The 20,590-nt window shown below is 36.5% G+C and overlaps 1 protein-coding gene across 8 annotated transcripts in view; it reads left to right on the top strand.

Moving 5' to 3' along the window:
* The window catches only part of HUWE1 (HECT, UBA and WWE domain containing E3 ubiquitin protein ligase 1), a 162,678-nt gene that overhangs the window by 40,259 nt on the left and 101,829 nt on the right, over positions 1-20,590 (top strand). The gene's annotated exons all lie outside the window — the stretch shown is intronic.

The following is a 20,590-nucleotide window of genomic DNA, read 5'->3' as shown; positions in this document are numbered from 1 at the left end:
AATTGGTTTGTGATGGTAGTAATTATAATTGAAGGAAAAAAAAAAAACCACTCTCATATAAAAGTAACTCAACCAGGGCGCCTGGGTGGCTCAGTTGATTGAGCGACTGCCTTCGGCTCAGGTCATGGTCCTGGAGTCCCTGGATCGAGTCCCGCATCGGGCTCCCTGCTCAGCGGGGAGTCTGCTTCTCCCTCTGACCCTCCCCCCTCTCATGTGCTCTCTCTCATTCTCTCTCTCTCAAATAAATAAATAAAATCTTTAAAAAAAAAAAAAAAAGTAACTCAACCAAACTATTGTCCAGTGTTCCTAGAGACAAATTGATCATATGTACTTAGGGTTTGAGAGAGGTAGAAAGCTTTGCTAGAAAGCTTTCTTAGAAGAAAATTGAGGGGTGCCTGGTGGTTCAGTCAGTTAAGCGACTGCCTTCAGCTCAGGTCATGATCCCAGGGTCCTGGGATCAAACCCCACGTACTCTCTGCTCAGCAGGGAGCCTGTTTTTCCCTCTCCCTCTGCCTGCCACTCCCCCTGCTTGTGGCTCTCTCTCTCAAATAAATAAAATCTTTAAAAAAAAAAAAAAATTGGTAAGGCTGACTTTTTAAAAGCCAATTAATGATTATATCATAAATAATATAACTCAAGTTTCAGGCTATTTTTAGGTACATGATTCCTTAAAAATCTTCCCCCCCCCCCCCCCAAAAAAAAACCTATTTATTTATTTTAGAGAGGGAGAGAGAGCCAGGGGTGGGGGTGGAGGAGCAGAGGCAGAATAGAGTCTCAAGCATACTCCACACTGAGTGCAGAGCCCCACGCAGGGCTCAGTCTCACGACCCTGAGATCACAACCTGAGCTGAAACCAAGAGTTGGATGCTCAACCGACTGCACCACCTAGGCACCCCTCCTTAAAAATCATTTTTGAAAGATATAATATATAACCTGTATTGTGAAAATTCTGGGACATACAGAAAAGTATAAAGAGAATATTAATCACCTTTAATTCATCCAGATGGAGCTTCCTTCAAAATTTGAGTATATTTTCTAATTGTATTTGCAAATATGTATATACAGATGTGCGACCTATTCTGTTAACATAATTTTCTCATGTTATTAAAAAATGTAAGACAGTTCAGTATTGGCTCTCCAAGTAACAGTAAGAGGAAAAAGAAGCCATATTTCAATAGATGCTTCAAAAGCATTGGATAAAATTCAGCACATTAATTAAAACTAATATAAACTCTTAGAAAGCTAGGAAGACAAAATTTAAATTTATAAATCATCTACCGGAAGTCATAATGGAAACACTGAAGCATCTCCATTGAATTCAAAAGTCACACAAAAATGCTATTACTTTTGCCACTTAAATTTATAGTAGAGGTCCTAACAAATACAAGAGAAAAGGAAGAAATGAAGGATATGTATTAAAAGAGAAAACTTGGGGCGCCTGTGGCTCAGTCAGTTACGTGTCTGCCTTCGCCTAAGGTATGATTCCAGGGTATTGGGATCCAGCCCCTCATCATGCTACCTACTCAGCAGGGAGCCTGTTTCTCTCTTCCTCTGCCTTTCCCCCCGCTCGTGTGTGTTCTCTCTCTCAAACAAATAAAGTCTTAAAAAAAAACTTATTACTATTTGAAGGTGATAGGATTGAGGCTTTTGGTTTTCTGGGGAGACAGTATAAAATTATTAGAACTAATAAAAGTATAGTGAGGTAGCCAAGTAAATGATCACTATACAGAAACAAATATTTTCTCTATACATTAGTAATAACCAGTTAGATGATTAGAAAAAAGACCCTATTCACGGTATCAACGAGTACACTAAAATAAGCCATAACGGTTTGTAAAACCATACATTAAGAGAAGGTAATGGAGAAGGTTATATTGTGATTTACTGGTAGTGAAGGAACTCTTAAAAAACCCAAAGCATAAATCTTATCGTAAAAATTACAAAATTAAGACTTCCCTTTCATTGAAAAACATCATAACTCACTGCAGTATAGGCACTCACATTGGAATGTAAATCAGCACACTGCTTCCTTGAACAAGAAAAACATCAGTTGGAATAAACAGTGTACTTACTGATATGGTTGACTAACATTCTGGTGCAAACTCATTTTGTCATGGACCAATACCACATTTGAACAATTGGTGGAATATCAGCTGGCCTGTGTACAACAATAAAAAACAGAGTAGTGATAAAAAAAAGAAAAACAAAAAAAGAAGAAACAAAAAAAAAAGAAAAAAAACAGAGTAGTGATAGATGGATAAGTGTTTAGCCATGTTTTAAAACTGTCAGGGGTGGTGTGCCGCGGTGGCACAGTCAGTTGAGCGTCCGACTCTTGGGTTTGGTTTAGGTTGTGATCTCAGGGTCATGGGATCGAGCCCCATGTTGGGCTCTGCACTCAGTGTGGAGTCTGCATGAGACTCTCTCTCCCTCTGTCCCTTTCCCCCTAAAATAAATAAATAAATCTTTTTAAAAAACTGTCAAGGGACTTTGTCATTGTAGTATATTTAAGGAACACCTCCAAATTAACCAGGATAAACAAAGGCTATGGATAGATAATTCACAGACCAGGGAATTCAGCACATTAATAGATGTTGGAAACTCAGTAATTAGAGAAATACAGCTTATAAAACTATCAGATTAACAAATTAGAAAACTATGTAATGGTAAGTGTTAGCAGGCATATGTGAGGCTATAGGAACCCTCGACTGGTACTCCTGGGTATATATCCCAAAGATGATTTCACATTATTCCATAAGGTAACATCTGGGAAAATACTGCATCATTGTGGCAGTTAGTAGATTGGATAAGTAAAATGTGCTGCATGCATATTATGGAATATGTAGCAGTTAGAAGCAGTGAACCAAATAGTACATGTAGCAACATCAGTAGCTTTTAAAAATAATGCTGGGGGGTGGTTAAAAATGTTTATTGCTCAGTACCATTTCTGAAACTTAAAAATGTACACAACAACATAAGGTTTTGAAAAAAATTATAGATATAAGAAGTGAAAAGTGTTGCCTTTGGCAAGGAGAAAGGAATGTGAATGGGCAATAATCAGACAGATGGTTTACATAAATAAGTAAAAGAAAATAAAGGTAACCAGCAGTATTTAAGATCTGTTAGAACAAAACTAAACCTTTATTTACAGATTAAAAGATGATCTAAATTTGTGAGCAGAGACAGATGATACCATTTTTTGCATGGGAAGACACAATATAGTAGAAGCCCTCTTTGATCAAATTAGGGTCAACAGTTGTTAGGTTAGTTATTGTTAAAATGTTAAAGCAGATCTTTTTAAAAATGTCATTACGTACCACTTTTTAAAAAGATTTTAGTTTTAGAGAGGAGTGTGAGCCCAGGGGTTGGGGTTGTAAAGGGGGCAGAGGGAGGGAGAATCTCAGGCAGACTCCAGACTGAGCGCAGAGCCCATGACTCTGAAATCATGACCTGAGCCAAAATCAAGAGTCTGACGTTTAACTGACTAGCCACTTAGGTGCCCCAGTACATACCACTTTTTAAAAACTGAAACACAAATGTCAGTTCTTTTTCCTATCTTTCTAATGTAAGGCCACAGACACTACTTTGAGTCAGAAATAGTCTGTTCTCTTACTTACATAAACTACAACTATCATCTCTGATTTCTTTAAAGTAGAGCAACAACGGTGTAAAGACTTCAGTTTGTAAAGGAACCTGAATACAGAATTAGAAATTTTTATAATTTATCCCGAATCTCTTTTCCCTAATTTAACACTTTTTATTTTAACATCTTGCCTTTTTAGCCTTTGCCAAATATTCAGATTAGTTTTTATAAAAATAGTTCCCTTTTCAGTTTAAATCATTGTTCTGTATAATATTTTAACTTACTTATATACAACTGACATAAATGAGTTTAGAGACAAACACCTGGCTTGGTACACATACAGATAACTGGTGGGAGCAAAAGAGTGATTGCAAGCATGCGTTATTCAATATGTTTTAAGTTTTTTTAATTGGCATAGGAACAGACAAATATGTCTGCAGAATGAAATAGTAAGCATCGTGTTGTTTATAAAGAAAAATGGGACAATTGACTATTTGAAGGAAAAATGTGTTTAGATCATTTCTTTACACTATTCACATAAATCCTACAAACGTATTTAGAAGTAAATATAGGCAGCTCTTTAACATCTTTCATGAGGAAGGATTTCCTAAGTCAGGAAACCTATAAGCCATTTTAAAAATTGACAGATTTTATGTAAAAATAATAGTTATAAAGAAAAGGCAGATGACTTCTTAAACTGAGAAAAAGTATTTGCACTGTGTACAACAAAGGAGTAACACGTTATGTAAACAGCTTTTACAAATCCTTAAAAATGTAAATAAGCCAGTAGGAAAACATCAAAAGTATATGGACAGATAATTCATAAAGGAATATAAAATAATTTTTAAACTTGGTCAAGAAAACATGAAAAGATTACACTAGGAATAATGGGGAAATGTACATTATGTGAGATCATTTTTTATCATTATTGTCAATATTACCTACAATTGGCTAGGTTGTGGGGAAACAGGTACTTATAAACTGTTGGTGTAAAAATGCGCTGCTGTAGGGTTATTTGGCCGCACCTTTAATTTTAAAATGTATACATTTTATTTCATCCAGTAGTTCTAATTTAAGGAAATTATGTTAGAAATATATTCAAGTGTGCATAAAAATTATGCTTAAGTATTCTCACTGCACCATTGTTTGGAAAAAAATTTTGAAATATCATATTTAACAAGGTATAAGCCTATGTATGACCCTAAAAGAGCTCCTCGATGGAAGGATCTCAGCAAGAAAAGTTAGTTGAAGATCCCCATTTATGGTTTTTTAGAAGTCCAAAAGTAAAACTATATTAATGAAGTACAGAAAGTTACATATCTTAATTGTAAGCTTAGAGAATTGAATTGGGGGAAAAGATGATGGGTGAGTTTCACTTTTTATATTCTGTACTTTAAATGTTTTATAGCTATAATGTATTATATATTTTATAATTAAATGTGAGAATTTGTAATGACTTTGTAGATGTATTTTTAATGACTGTAACATTCCATTGTTTGTGCTATAGTTGTTACCTGATTTAATACCTACTATATGTAATCCCCTTAATACTCTGAGAGTAGGAATTCTTACCCTCATTTTACAGATGAAGAGTATGATATTAAGCAAGGTGAAGTGATTTGCTTATAATTCCCATAATCAGGCAGTGATTTGGGGTTTGAAACCTGATCTATTTGCTTATATGAGCCATAACCTTTCTAGCCATATTGAATGGTTTTCAGATTTCAGAACAAGGTTTACATTTAGAGATGGAAGAAGAGTACTCTAGTAAATTTGGTGTTTTGTGTAGAGCCCAACAGCACCTATCAGAATTAATATTTTGTCAGATCATAGCACCCCACTTTGAGGTTATTTGATTATCTATACTGTAACAAGAGTTGTTACAGTATACTGTATTGTTACATGAATATGGTTTCTCTGAAAATAATTTATTGTACTGCATTCACTTTTCATCTTATGATATGATAAAATGCCTATGTGATGAAGTGAGGTGAACGACTAGGCATTGTCATGTAGTCATCATGATACAGCCTTGGTCTGCTTTTGACTATCTGACAATATGTCAGGAGGATCATCTTTCAGACTGCTGTTGACTGTGGGTAACTAAAACCATAGAAAGCATTTTGGACTCCTTTTACCTTGTATGACCCTTGTGCTCCCTTTTTCCTCTGAATTGGGCTAACATAAAGACTGTAGATGGAAGGTTGACTTTTAAGTCCCAGACAATTTACAATCTTGATGGGTGCAGTACATTGCAGCTTTTGTTACTATATTATGTACTTGATGCTTTGTTATTACAAATAAAAGCATCTTAAGGTTTTCAAGGGATAAGACATAATATGCTAGGTGTTTAGTAGTGGTAACTACAATTATTCAAACTCTCTTATTAAAATTTTAAAACTTAATTTTTCTCAAAAATGTAACTTGTTGACGTGGGTTGCTTTCTCCTACATCTTCTTTTGAAATGTGACAGTTCTTATAACAGTGGTCTTCAATAGACATTTTGGTTCATGTCTCTTCGTTTTTTAGACTGCTTCCTGAATCTGAATTCTTTTTGTCATCCGTGCCCGTGCAACAATTACATGTATTCACTTGCATGTGGTTAAGAACTTGGGTTTAGAAGGATCTAATTCTGTCAACAGATCAAATTAATCTCAGTTTATATATCTGTAAATTGGGGATTATGGTATCTACCTCATAGTTTTTAGGTGTAAACTAAATGAGTCAAAATTCCTAGGTTTAATGCTGATCACATTGAAAGCACATAATAAATGGAAGCTATCGTTGAAGATGGTTGTCAGCACATAAGCTACATGATAAATCCCTTTTATATTTACTTTATTTAAAAACTATATATACATTATTTTGCATAAATACATATTGCCACATGTTTGGGGTTTTTTTGGTGTAGTCTTTTTTTTCTCTTGGTCATCTTCCCACAACCTAAAATGTATCCTTGTGTATGTATTTTTATCTTTATATTATATTGACATGTTTAGGGTATTTTTGTCTTTGAATTACAGAGGCAGGACATTTTTGCATCTCAGTTTTCTTATTTAATGGTTTGTAAAAAATTCACTAAATCACTTGTATAACTATGTCATTGTTTTAATGGCTACATCATAATTCCATAGTTTGAATGTTCCGTAATTTATTCAACTATTTCCCTATTAATGCATATTCTTTTTTTTCCTATTATGAACAATGATTGCTACGTTAAGCAATCTTATATATATGCCCTTACTTACTGATAATTTTGATTCTGTGTAAGAGTCCCAGTAATCTCCACCTTACTTTAATTGGTCCTTACCGGATGAATAGTGACTTTGAGCATCTTTTCATGTTTGGCTATTTGGATTTGCTCTTGTGGATTGTCTGTTCATTTGCCCATTTTTCTCTTGGTTTAGTGTTTTTCTGTAAAAGCTCTGTTGGAGATATTAGCCCTTTGTCTCTGTTTAAAGTATTTTCCCCCAAATCTTTGTGATGTTTTTATTTATTGTTTATGTACATATTTTCAAAAAATGGTTCAAAAAAAGGTAAATGGCTTCTAGAAAAAATGTTGAACATCATGTTTTGATCTTCATGAAAAATGACTTTGTATGTGTATCTTTTCTCATGATAGTTTTTTAGTGACTCCCTTAACCCAGTGATGTGGGCCAGTTGTGAATATGAGTAGTGGTTGGTTAACTGCAAATGTAGAGAAAGTTCTCCAAGACTTACTGAATTGTTAAAAGCCAGTTGGTTTGTTGTTGTTGTTTTATTTTATTTTTTTAAAGATTTTATTTATTTGAGAGAGCATGAGAGGGGGTAGGGTCATAGGGAGAAGCAGACACCCCCCCCACCCCACCCCCCGCTGAGCAGGGAGCCCGATGTGGGACTCTATCCTGGGACTCCAGCATCATGACCCGAGCCGAAGGCAGTGGCTTAACCAACTGAGCCACCCAGGTGCCCTAAATTGAATTTTTAGTTAACATACAGTGTATTATCAGTTTCAGGAGTAGAATTTGGTGATTCATCAGTTGCATATAACACCCAGTGCTTATTACTTCAAGTGCCCTCCTTAATGCTGATCGCCCAATTACCCCATCCCACCACCCACCTCCCCGCCAGCAGCCCTCAGTTTGTTTACTATAGTTAAGAGTCTCTTATGGTTTGCCTCCCTCTCTGTTTTTATCTTATTTTATTTTTCCTTCCCTTCCCCTATGTTCATGTTTTGTTTCTTGAATTCCACATGAGTGAAATCATATGGTGTTTGTCTTTCTGTGACTGACTTATTTCGCTTAGCATAATACCCTCTAGTTTCATCCACATCTTGCAAATGGCAATATTTCATTCTTTTTAATGGCTAATATTCCAGTATATATATGTACCACAACTTCTTTACCCATTCATCTGTTGATGGACATCTGGGCTCTTTCCATAGTTTGGCTACTGTAGACATTGCTGCTATAAACATTGAGGTGCAGATGCCCCTCCAGATCACAACGTTTGTTTCCTTTGGGTAAATACCCAGTACTGCAATTGCTGGATGGGAGGATAGCTCTATTTTTAATGTCTTGAGGAACCTCCATACTGTTTTCCAGAGTGGCTACACCAATTTGCATTGCCACCAACAGTGTAAGAGAGTTCCCCTTTCTCCGCATCCTTGCCAACATCTCTTTTTTCCTGAGTTGTTCATTTGAGCCATTCTGACAGGTGTGAGGTGGTGTCTCATAATGGTTTTGATTTGTATTTCCCTGATGCCAAGTGATGTTGAGCATTTCTTCATGTGTCTGTTAGCTATTTGTATGTCATCTTTGGAGAAATGTCTGTTCATGTCTTCTGTCCATTTCTTGACTAGATTTTTTGTTCTTTGGGTTTTGAGTCTGATAAGGTTTTTTTTTTAAGATTTTATTTATTTATTTGAGAGAGAGAGCACATGGGGGGGGAGGGTCAGAAGAAGAAGCAGACTCCCCGCTGAGCAGGGAGCCCGATGTGGGACTCGATCCTGGGACTCCAGGATCATGACCTGAGCCGAAGGCAGTTGCCTAACCAACTGAGCCACCCAGGCACCCCAATTTTGATAAGTTTTTTTTTTTAAGATTTTATTTATTTGGGGTGCCTGGGTGGCTCAGTCGGTTAAGCGTCTGCCTTCGGCTCAGGTCATGATCCCAGGGTCCTAGGATTGAGTCCCACATCCAGCTCAGTGGGGAGCCTGCTTCTCCCTCTCCCTCTGTCTGCTGCTCCCCCTGCTTGTGCGCTCTCTCTCTCTCTGTGTCAAATAAAATCTTTAAAAATAAAAAAAAAATTAAGATTTTATTTATTTATTTGAGAGAAAGAGCACAAAGAGGGGAGGGGCAGAGGGAGAGGGTGAAGCAGGTTCCCAGCTAAGCAGGGAATCTGGTGTGGGGCTCAATCCAAAGACCCTGGGATTATGACCTGAGCTTTAGGCAGACGCTTAACTGACTGAGCCACTCAGGTGCCCTGAGTTTGATAAGTTCTTTATAGATTTTGGATACTAGCCCTTTCTCTGTCATTTGTGAATATCTTCTCCTGTTCCGTAGGTTGCCTTTTAGTTTTGTTGATTGTTTCCTTTGCTGTGTAAAAGCTTTTTATCCCAGTAGTTCATTTTTGCTTTTGTTTCCCTTGCCTTTGGAGATGTGTCTAACAAGAAGTTGCTGTCACCAAAGTCAAAGAGGTTGCTGCCTGTATTCTCCTCTAGGATTTTGATGGATTCCTGTCTCACATTTAAGTCTTTCATCCATTTTGAGCCAGTTGGTTTTGTGAAGGTCTAGTACACTGGTTCTCAAACTTGAGCATGTATGAGTAATTTTATTATTGGTCTTCCTCCCCTGTTCACACCCCTTTACCTCCTTCCCCCTCCCGTTTCTGATTCAATAGGCCTGGGACAAGGCCGGATAATGTGCATTGTTGTTGGGTTTTTGTTTTTTTTTTTTAAGATTTGATTTATTTGAGAGAGCAAGTGAACACAAGCAGGGGGCAGGGAGAGGGAGAAGCAGACTCCCGGCTGAGCAGGGAGCCCAACGTGGGCCTCAATCCCAGGACCCCGGGATCAGGACCTGAGCCGAAGGCAAACGTTTAACCAACTGAGCCACCCAGGTGCCCCAATAATGTGCATTGTTAACAAATTTCTAGGTGATGCTAAGGCTTCTGGTCCAGGGACCACACTTTATAAACCACTGGTCTAGTCTATCCTATTATGTAAAGTTATGAAATCTTACTGAATTCTTAAGAGTTCCATGTCAGAGAACATCAAGCCTTTCTCCTGATGTCTGAATACTTATTCTTTAGCAAATCCCATCTAGTGAGGTGGTGTCAAATATGCCTCTATGGCATGGATGATAAAATATTGGGTGACTGCTTAATTGCTAGAATCATGATAACACTACAAGGTAGGTGAGGATAGTGAGATTCAGAAGTTATATTATTTTTGGGAAAAGCCTTTGGGCTCTTATCCTCTGATGAAGTGTAAAATGTATTATTTGCTGTTACTGTCTTAGATGTTAGGGGTTGCTGTATAGCTTGGTTTTTATACCAAACCTGGGTGTGTCAGTCAGAGATGCAGCTCTTGAATCCACACCCAGACCTTCCAGTTGGTACCATTTAAGAAATGTATGACCAACCCTGTGCTGGATGTAGTATAAAACATGTTCTTTTCTTTATAAAGCTTACATAGTAGTTGAGAAAGCAGATATATGTGCATAATAAAAAGGACAAAGAACTAGTTATTCTGAGTAGTCCTAGTAAATAGCCTAGAATCTCAAACATTCCATAGATTTACCTTGTTGGCTGCAAAAGAAACTTTTCTTCATAATAAAAATATGTGCTCAGTATTTTAAAAAATTTAGAAATGTACAGAAGATAATTTATCATGACCATGTGTCTATTCTTAGCATTTTGATAGATTTTCTTAGTCTTTGTTTTATGCATATTTCTTTACATGACTTGAACACATAGTATATATAATTTTATGATTTTAATGTACTAGCATTAGTGTTTTCCCCAATTAACTTTGCATAATTTTGTAAGAAATGTTTCTTTGTGTTTAGTATAATGGTAATATCATAAATGTCACAGTGTCACAGACTTTCATGGATCAGGTTTGGTTTGGCACATGGTTTTTTTAAGTATTCCAGTTTAGCACACCTCTCTAGTCATTGGTGCTCTATTTTTATCAGATTACAAAAGATGGAAAGATTTTTCTGGTGACACAGATAATAGAAGTATGCTAAAACAATTAGTTGTGACAACAGAAGAAACAAAAGAAACAATTGTGAAGGTGTACAGCCTTTCAAGCTTATTCTGCCTTGCAGGTTCAGATCCTTGGTTTGATCCTCAGTCTCATTCTTGGTCTCTTCTATGTGGCATCAAATGTTTGTACCCTTTATCCTCATGGTTATCAGCAAATTCCATGTTTCTTCACCAGAAGTCCTGGGAATAGCCAAGAAAATAGAAAATGTAACGAGGAAGTATTTTTCTTATTGGGTATTAAACTTTTTAAATAAAGCTGTAGGAGTTAAAGTAGCATGGTAGTAACAGTGGAATTCAGTTGAACATTTACACAAACAGATCCAATACGTAGGAGTTGAATTTATAATAAGGACAACATTTCACATTAACAGGAAAAGGAATTATTCAATAAATATTATTATAAGAACTGGCTAACGGGCAATTAAATTAGATTCTACCTCATCAAAGTAAAATTAAGATGTATTAAAAAGTTGAGTGTTGAAAGCATGAAGCTAAAAGCATTCAAAGAAAGTATAACTACATGTTCTTAGGTTGTTTGGGGTGGGCAGTCATTTGGGGAATGAAACCAATACCATCAGAGAAGAAATTGATATTAAAATAATGGCATTATACCTTTTGTAAGTGAATATTTTAAATACTCTGAAGTTATGCCATCATATTATCTCCGTTTACAGAACATTTCTCATTGTTTGGGTTATTTTTCAGTGTTTTTCTATTGTAAATAATGCCACAGTGAAGATCTTTAGTGCATCAATATTTGGTAACAAATGCTTTTATTAAGTTCTTAATGTTGGGCCTTGTAATTTACACATTCTTGTCTCATTTAATCATCAAAAAGATGCTGTAAGCATCATTTTCTCAATTTTATACCTAAGCTCAATTTTGAGATAAAAGTCAAAAAAATTGAGTAGCTTTGATACAGCTGTTGAAGATGAACATAATAGCCAGCTGCCTTAAAGCTTTCCCTTTTCACTGGTTCCTCCTATCTATATGTACATTTGAAAAAGAGCAAGGGAAAGCAAGAACATACTTTTTTTTTTTTTTTTTTTTTGGTCTAGGTAAAGGCATGTCTATTTTTGTTCTTTTTTTTTTTTTTTCCCCCACAGAACCAAATTTGGTTTACTTGATTATATCTCTATTTTCTGTTTTATTTATCTCTGCTCTAATTATTACCATTTCCTTCTTTCTGTTTGCTTTGGGTCTGGTTTGCTCTTTTTTCCCTAGTTCCTTAAGGTAGAAATTAGGTTACTGATTTTAGATCTTTCTTTTTTTGAAGGTAGGTAATTACAGCTGTGAATTTCCCTATAAGCACTGCTTTCAGCGAATCCTATAAGTTTTAGTATGTCACATTTTTATTTTCATTCATCTTGGGGAATTTTCTAATTTCCATTGTGATTTCTTCTTTTACCCATTGGTTGTTAGGAGTGTGTTGTTTAATTTTTACATATCTGTGAATTTTCCAGATTTCCTTCTGTTTTGGATTTCTAATTTCTTTTCATTGTCTTGGAGAAGATAACTTTGTATGATTTTATTCTTTTTAAATTTCTTGAAGTTTGTTTTGTGGCCTAACATATGGTCTTATCTGGGAGAATGTTTTATACGTACTTTAGAAGAATGTGTATTCTGCTGTTGTTGGGTGGATTGTTATGTATATTTATCTGTTAGGTCTAGTTGATTTAATGTTCTTCTATTTCCTTGTTTATCTTTTGTCTAGTTATAAACATTTGCCCTTTGGATTAGACTAACACTTGAGCAATGAAGAGTTAGTTTGAATTAATACTTAGTTTTAATAGTACACAAAAACTTTGCTCCTGTATAGCTCTGTTCCCCCCATTTTGTGTTGTTGCCACAAATTACATCTTTATACATTGTGTGGCCATCAGTATAGATGTATAGTTACTGTTTTATATGGTTGTCTTTTAAAACACAGAAAACAAGGGGTTATAAAACTATAAAAATATATTAATACTGACTTTTATAATTTACCTATGTAGCTACATTACTGTTTTATTTCTTCATATGGAGTCAAGTTACTGTCTTGTGCCCTTTCATTTCAACCTGAAGGACTCCAATTAGCATTTTTTGAATCATGTGTACCAGCAATAAGGTCCCTCAGCTTTTATCTGGGAATTCTTAATTTCTCCTACATTTTTTTTTTTAAAGATTTTATTTATTTGACAGAGAGAGACACAGTGAGAGAGGGAACACAAGCAGGGGGAATGGGAGAGGGAGAAGCAGGCTTTCCGCTGAGCAGGGAGCCCGATGTGGGGCTCGATCCCAGGACTCTGGGATCATGACCTGAGCCTAAGGCAGACGCTTAACGGCTGAGCCACCCAGGCGCCCCCCTTTATTTTTCTTTATAGCACATATTACCATCTGATGTTCTGTATATTTAATTACGTTAGTTGATTGATTCTTCCCCCTGCTTACATCTGCTGTTGAAACACTCAAAAAGTGAATATTTTCATTTCTGTTACTGTGCTTTACAGTGCTGTATTTTCTATTTGCTTCCTTTTTTATAATCTCTTTGTTGATATTTGATGAAACCATTCTCATGGTTTCCCTTAGTTCTTTGTGTATGATTTCCTTTAGCCCTTTGAGCGTATCTAAAATCAGTGATTTAAAGTCTTTGCCTGTTAAGTCCAATATCTGGATTTAGGAATAGTTTCTGTTTTTTTCTAGCTTTATTGAGATATAATTGATATATAACGTGTAAATTTAAGGTTTACAACATGTTGATTTGATACACTTACATATTACAAAGTGATTACCACACTAGGATTATCACCTCACATAGTTATCATTCCTTTTTTGTGGTGAGAACATTTAATATTTACTCTGAGCAACTGATAAGTATATAATACAATATTGTTAACTGTAGTCACCATGCTGTACATTAGATCCCTAGATCTTATCATATAACTGGAAGTTTGTACCCTTTGACCAACATCTTCCCATTTCCCCCAAGCCCTAGCCCCTGGCAACCACCGTTCTGTTTCTGTGAGTTCAGCTTTTTTAAATTCCACATATAAGTGATATGATATAGTGATTGTCTTTCTCTATCTGACTTGACTTATTTCAATTAGTAGAATACCCTCAAGATCCATCCGTGTTGTCAGTAAAGGCTGGAATTCCTTCTTTCTCATGGCTGAATAATACTCGTGTGTGTGTGTCATCTTCATCCATCCATCCATTGATGAACACTTAGTTTGTCACCATACGTTGTCTAGTGTGAATAATGTTGCAGTTAATAGGAGAGGGCAGATATCTCTTTGATGTCCTGATACCATTTCCTTTGGATATATACCCAGAATTGGGATTGCTGGATCGTATAGTAGTTCTATTTTTAATTTTTTAAGGATAGCATTTTTCCATAGTAGCTATACCAATTTACATCCCCACCAGCAGTGCACAAGGGTCTCCTTTTCTCCACATCTTAGCCAGTACTTGTTATCTCTTGTCTTTTTGATAATAGTCTAGATTCTAACAGATATGAGGCAATATCTCATTGTGGTTATGATTTGCATTTCCCTGATGAGTAGTGATACTGCAACACTGTTTCGTATACCTGTTGGCCATTTATATGTCTTCTTTGGGAAAATGTCTACTTAACTCCTCTGCCCTTTTTTTAAATCATTTTTTGTGTGTATTACTGAGTTATAGGAATTCTTTTACTGTTCTCTCACTTGTTTTTGCCATTGTTGCCTGTACTTTTGGTATCCAAAAAAAGTACCAAGACCAGTGTCAAGGAGCTTTTACTGTTTTCTTGTAGTAGTTTTACAGTTTCTGGTCTCATGTTGAAGTCTTTAATCCATTTCAAGTTCAGTTTTTTGAGTGGAAAAAGAAAGTCCATTTTTCTGCATTTTGTTACCCAGTTTTCCCAGCGCCATTTATCAAAGAGTCTGCTTTCCCCATTGATTATTCTTGGCTCCCTTTTAAATATTAGTTGACCATATATGTGAGGGTTTATTTCTGGGCTCTTGATTCTGTTCTGTTGGTGTAATTTGTCTGTGTTTATATCAATACCATACTGTTTTTATTACTCTAGCTTTGTAATGTTTGAAATCAGGAAGTGTGATACCTCTAGCTTTGCTGTTCCTTCTCAAGATTGCGTTAGCTATTTGGGGTCTTTTGTGGTTCCATAAATTTGAGGATTTTTTTTCCTATTTCTCTGAAAAAAATGTCATTGGAATTTTAAATAGCAATTACATGAATCTGTAGATGGCCCTTGGATTGTATGGACATTTTAACAATATTCTTGTGATTCATGAACACAGGATATCTTTCCATTTGTGTCTTTAATTTCTTTCATCAGTGTTTTATAGTTTTCAATGTACAGGTCTTTCACCTTGGTTAAATTTATTGCTAAGTATTTTACTGTTTCTGGTGCTACTATAAATGGGATTGTTTTCTTTTTTTAACTTTTTTTGAGAGAGAGCAGGAAGGGTGGGGTGGGGAGGGGCAGGGGCAGAGGGAGTGGGGGAGAGAGAATCCTAAGCAGTCTACACACACCCAGCACGGAGCCGCCCTCGGGCTCAATCTCACAACCCTGAGAATCATGACCTGAGCTGAAATTAAGAGCTGGACGTTTAACCAGCTGAGCCACTCAAGCGCCCCAGGATTGTTTTCTTAATTTCTTTTTCATATAGTTTATTGTTAATGTATAGAAATGTGACTGATGAGTTCTAACAGTTTTTTGGTGGGGTTTTTAGGGGTTTTTTAATACATAAGATAATATCATTTGTAAATGAAGACAGTTTTACCTCTTTCTCAAGTGGATGCCTTTTATTTTTTTTCTTGCCTAATTGTTCTGGCTAGGACTTCCAGTATTATATTGAATAGGAGTGTTAAGAGTGGGTACCCTTGTCTTGTTCAGGATCTTAGAGGGAGAGCTTTCATCTTTTCACCATTTGAGTATGATGTTAGCGATGGACTTGTCACATATGGCCTTTATTAAAACGTTGAGCTGTGTTCCTTCTATACCTCATTTTTGAGTTTTTATCCTGAAAGGATATTGACTTTTTGTCAAGTGTTTTTTCAGCATCTATTGACATCATATGATTTTTGTCTTTAACTCTATTAATGTGTTATATCATATTTATTGGCTTGTATTTGTTGAACAATGATTGCATCTCAAGGATTAATCCCACTTGATAATTGTGTATGATTTTAATATGCTGTTTCAATTTGGTTTGCTAGTAGTTTGATGACAGTTTTTGCATCCTCATTTATCAGGGATGATGGCCTGTAGTTTTCTTGTAGTGTCCTTATCTGGCTTTGCTATCAGGGTAATTTTGGCCTCTTAAAATGAGTTTGGAAGTCTGGCCTCTTCAACTTTTTGGTAAGAATTTGAGAAGGATTGGTATTAATTCTTTAAATGTTTGGTGAATGTACCAGGAAAACCATCTGGTCCTATGCTTTTCTGTATTGGGTATGTTTTGATTACTGATTTAATCTTACTCATTATTGATCTGTTCAGATTTTCTATTTCTTCATTATCCACTATTGATATTCTAGGAATTTATCCAATTCTTCTAGGTCATCCAATATGTTGGCAATTTGTTCATATGTAGTTTCCTTTTTTATTATTTTTTAAATTTTAATTCCACTATAGTTAACATACAGTGTTATATTAGTTTTAGGAATGCAGTATAGTGATTCAACAATTCTTTACATTACTCAGTGCTCATCATAAGTGTATTCTTAAACCCCACCACCTATTTCACCCATCTCCCTCCCCACCTCCCCACCAGTAACCATCAGTTTGTTCTCTATAGTGAAGAGTCTGTTTCTTGGTTTGTCTCTCTCTCCTTTTTTTCTTTGTTTTGTTTCTTAAATTCCATGTGTAAGTGAAATCACAGGTAGTCTCTTAATCCTTTATATCTCTGTGGTATCATTTGTAATGTCTCCTCATTTCTAGCTAAAATTTCATCTATTTCGTTCATCTTTTCCAAAAAACCCGCTTTTACTTTTACTGAGCTTTTCTATTGTTTTTGTTTGTTTGTTTGTTTCTATTTCATCTATTTCTGCTGTGGTCATTTTCCTTCCTTCTACTACTTAGTTTGTTCTTTTGTATCCTTGAGGTATAAAGTTAGGTGTTGTGTATTTGAGATCTTTCTTGTTTCTTACCGTAGTCATTTATCCCTGTAAACTTCTCAGAACTACTTTTGGTGCATCCCATAAGTTTTGATATGTTGTGTTTCCATTGTTTTTTGTCCTGATATTTTTAAATTTCCCTTTTGATTTCTTTTTTTGATTCGTTGGTTCTTCAGGAATGTATTGTTTAGTTTCCACATATTGTGAATTTTCCAGTTTTCCTCCTATTACTGATTTCTAGTTTTATACCATTGTGGTCAGGAAAGATACTTGGTATAATTTCAGTCTCTTAACTTTGCTAAGACTTGTTTTGTAACTTACTATGTAATCTATGTGGGAGAATGTTTTATGTACATTTGAGAAGAGTGTGTATTCTACTGTTCAGTGAAATGTTCTGTATATTCCTGGTAGGTTGCCATCTGCAACAATATGGATGGAGCTAGAAAGTATTATGCTAAGCAAAATAAGTCAGAGAAAGACAAATACCATATGATTTCACTTATATGTGGAATTTAAGAAACAAAACAAATAAAGGGAAAAGATAGGCAAACCAAGAAACACACTCTTATCTATAGAGAACAAACTGATGTCACCAGGGGGGAGGTAATGGGGGGATGGGTTAAATAGGTTGATGGGGATTAAGGAGTACACTTGTGATGAGCACCGGGTGTTGAATGGAAGTGTTGAATCACTATATTGTACACCTGAAACTAATATCACACTGTATATTAACTGGAATTTAAAAACTTTAAAAAAACGTATGGTTTAGGGCGCCTGGGTGGCTCAGTTGGTTGAGCGACTGCCTTCGGCTCAGGTCATGATCCTGGAGTCCCAGGATCGAGTCCCACATCGGGCTCCCTGCACGGCGGGGAGTCTGCTTCTCCCTCTGACCCTCCCCCCTTTCATGTGCTCTCTCTCAAATAAATAAATAAAATCTTAAAAAAAAAAAACATATAGTTTAAATTCAGAATTTCCTTAGATTCTGTCAGGACAATCTATCCATTGTTGAAAGTAGGGTGGTGACATCCCCTATCATTATGTATTGTTATCTGTTTCTCCCTTCAGATCTGTTAGTATTTGCTTTTAATGTATTTAGGTGCTCCAGTATTGTGTGCATATAGTTTACAATTGTTATATGCTGTTTGAATTAACCCCTTTATCATTATATAATGACCTTTGTCTCTTGTTACATGTTTTGAGTAAGAGTGTATTTTGTCTGATACAAGTATAGCTGCCCATGCTCTCCTTTCATTTCTGTTGCATAGAATATCTTTTTCCATCCCTTCACTTTGAGTCTACATGTGTCTTTAAAGTTGAAGTGAGTCCATGTAAGCTGCTGGGTCTTATTTGTTTAAATTTTATTTAAATTCAATTAATTAACATATAATGTATTATTTGTTTCTAGGGTACAGGTCTGTAATTCATCAGTCTTATACCCAGTGTAATTACAACACATACCCTCCCCAATGTCCCATCACCCAGTTACCCCATCCCTACACCCCACTCTCCTCTAGCAACCCTCAGTTTGTTTCCTATGATTAAGAGTCTCTTATGGTTTGTCTCCTTCTCTGGTTTTGTCTTGTTTCATTTTTTTCCTTCCTTCCCCTATGATCCTCTGCCTTGTTTCTTAAATTCCACATATCAGTGAGATCATGTAATAATTGTCTTTCTCTGATTGACTTATTTCACTTAGCATAATACCCCCAGTTCCATCCATGTTGTTGCAAATGGCAATATTTCATTTTTTGATGGCTGCATAATATTCCATTGTATATATATATTTATATACCACATCTTCTTTATCCATTCATCTGTCGATGGACATCTGGGCTTTTTCCATAGTTTGGCTATTGTGGACATTGCTGCTATAAACATCAGGGTGCACATAACCCTTCGGATCCCTACTTTTGTATCTTTGGGGTAAATACCCAGTAGTGCAGTTGCTGGGTCGTAGGGTAGCTCTATTTTCAACTTTTGGAGGAACCTCCATACTGTTTTCCAGAGTGGCTGCACCAGCTTGCATTCCCACCAACAGTGTAGGAGGGTTCCCCTTTTTCCACCTCCTCGCCAACATCATTTCCTGATGTGTTAATTTTAGCCATTCTGACTGGTATGAGGTGGTATTTCATTGTGGTTTTGATTTGGATTTCCCTGGTGCCAAGTGATGTTGAGCACTTTTTCATGTGTCTTTTGGCCATTTGGATGTTCTTGGAGAAATGTCTGTTCATGTCTTCTGCCCATTTCTTGATTGGGTCTTGTTTTTCTAATCCATCCAGCCACTCCATGCCTTTTAATTGGAAAATCAATACATCTACATTTAGAGTAATTATTGATAGGCGAGGACTTAGTAATGCCATCTTACTGTTTTATGGCAGTTTTGTATTTTCCTTGTCCTTTCTTCCTCTCTCCCTGCCTTCCTTTGTGAATTGATGGTTTTCCATAGTAGTATGCTTTGATTCCTTTCTGTTTATCTTTTTTGTATCTAATATACGTTTTTGCTTTGTGGTTACCAGGAGCCTACATAAAACATCTTGTAGCTAAGTCTTTTTTAAGCTGATAACAACTTTGATCACACCCACTCTACCCTTTTACTCCCCCCAGCCTCATTTTATGTTTTTAATACTCAGTTTACCTCTTTTTAAATTGTATATTCATTAACAAATTATTTTAGCTCTTACCATTTTTAATATTTTTGTCCTTTAAACTTTATCATCCATGGGTGATTCCTTTTTTTGTTTGTTTTTACAAACCCTTGTGTCGAGGGCTGACTTTCAATAGATCACAGTGAGGGTGCTGCTCTGCTATGTACAAAACCCTGACCCAGAAGCAGATCGTCTACAAATGGTTTAGCACCAGGTTCCCCACGAACGTGCATTGCGTGACAGGCAAGGGGGCAGCCCCTTTTCCAGCCGCACCCCGTTTCCTGGGACAAGGGGCTCTGAGCACCAGACCCTGGTCCCGACACACGGCAGGGGCGGTAGGGGACCGGCTGAGGCCATCTGAGGCCCCGTGGCACTGCTATGTCGTTCTGCCTGGGTGGGATTCTGACTTAGAGGTGTTCATTCATAATCCCACAGATGGTAGCTTTGCCCATGGGTGATTCTTTAAGACCATGTTCTCCTGGGGCTCCTCAGAGTGGCTGTAGCTGGTTCATAGGCCACTGCAGGGTCTGTAGCTGAGACCAGTATGCACGTCTATTACCCAATACGCAGGTGGGTGAGACAACCCCCCCCATCCTTTGGCTTATGGGGCTAGGTTCCCCAACTCCAACAAAGGCACTTTTGTCCATGGATGGAGCCAAATTGTTGCATAGGGGCAGTGAGATAGGTCTTATTTGGCCATCATGCTAACATCACTGCTCATGCTCATGTTGCTGTAATTTTTTTTTCCTTTGTGTGTTTCATAGTGTCTTGTTTCTTTGTATACCTCATAGTTTTTTCCTTGAATAATGGACATTTTTAATATAATGTGGCAACTCTGGAAATCAAATTCTCACTCTTCCCCAGGGTTTGTTGTTATGGTTTGTTGTTGTTTCTTTATTTTACTTTTTTTTAAGTTTGTACCTTTTAAAGATTTTATCTGACAGAGAGCGAGCACAAGCAGGGAGAGTGGCAGGCAGAGGGAGAAGGAGAAGCAGGCTCCCCAAAGAGCAAGGGAAGCCCG

This window comes from Mirounga leonina, unplaced genomic scaffold, assembly GCF_011800145.1.
Source record: "Mirounga leonina isolate KUSES-001 unplaced genomic scaffold, KU_Mleo_1.0 Mir_101529, whole genome shotgun sequence".
NCBI lineage: Eukaryota > Metazoa > Chordata > Mammalia > Carnivora > Phocidae > Mirounga > Mirounga leonina.
This window is presented reverse-complemented; position numbering and strand designations above follow the sequence as displayed.